At 34.4% G+C, this 745-nt stretch overlaps 1 non-coding gene across 1 annotated transcript; it reads left to right on the top strand.

The window, feature by feature from the left end:
* Positions 1–395: 395 nt before the first annotated feature.
* LOC111553012 lies at positions 396–535 on the top strand. The gene has a single exon (XR_002734802.1). It is a non-coding gene; the product is annotated as a U4 spliceosomal RNA (small nuclear RNA).
* Positions 536–745: the final 210 nt, after the last annotated feature.

Below are 745 nucleotides of genomic sequence, written 5' to 3'. Positions count from 1 at the left end.
TAAGGATATAAAGGGGTTCTGACACCAAAAGATTTGTGAGCTGCTGTTCTAGGTTCTAGAATCTTAATGTTAATCAGTTTTCTTCTCCTGTTCTCATGAATCCATGATGGAAGTAGTATAGACTACTTTAGAATGATCCTTACCTATATTATTGTTATTTCCTATTTTAAGCTTTGAGAAAAACTTGTTTTCAACTCTCAAGCAGTTCATGCCAGTTCCTGGAATAAAAAGAACATCTGGGAAAAATCCTAGTTAGTGTTTTTTGTCCTAGTTCTCTTATTTCCAATTTTTCCTTAGTGATACAAACAAAAGACCCCTAATTATACATTTTAAAGTTCTCCTTATCCTCTTCTATTTGCCCACTAGGTGATTATACTGTGTAAAAACTTAGCTCCAGCTTTGCACTGTGGAAATATTGTAGCTAATGAGGCTTATCTGAGGCACAAGTATTGCTAATTCAAAACCTTTCCCAATACCCGGTCATGATGCTTAAAATATGGTCAACATTGGCAATTTTCGACAGTCTCTACAGAGAATGAACCATCTTTGTTTAAAAAAATGAAAGAAACGAAAACAAACAAAAAACTTAGCTCCATGTAAAGGATTTTACATCTAAATTTGTATTGAATGTATGGTCACTTAATTATACAAACCTCCTCCATTTAACTTGCCCAGCTGTGTAATTAACGATGGTGCAATAGGCAGTTCTAAGACCCTTACAAGTCAAATTACAAGTCTTCAGACC

Source organism: Piliocolobus tephrosceles, chromosome 19 (assembly GCF_002776525.5).
Source record: "Piliocolobus tephrosceles isolate RC106 chromosome 19, ASM277652v3, whole genome shotgun sequence".
Taxonomy (NCBI): Eukaryota; Metazoa; Chordata; class Mammalia; order Primates; family Cercopithecidae; genus Piliocolobus; species Piliocolobus tephrosceles.
Note: the sequence above shows the minus strand (reverse complement) of the source record. Positions and strands in the feature narration are given on the sequence as shown.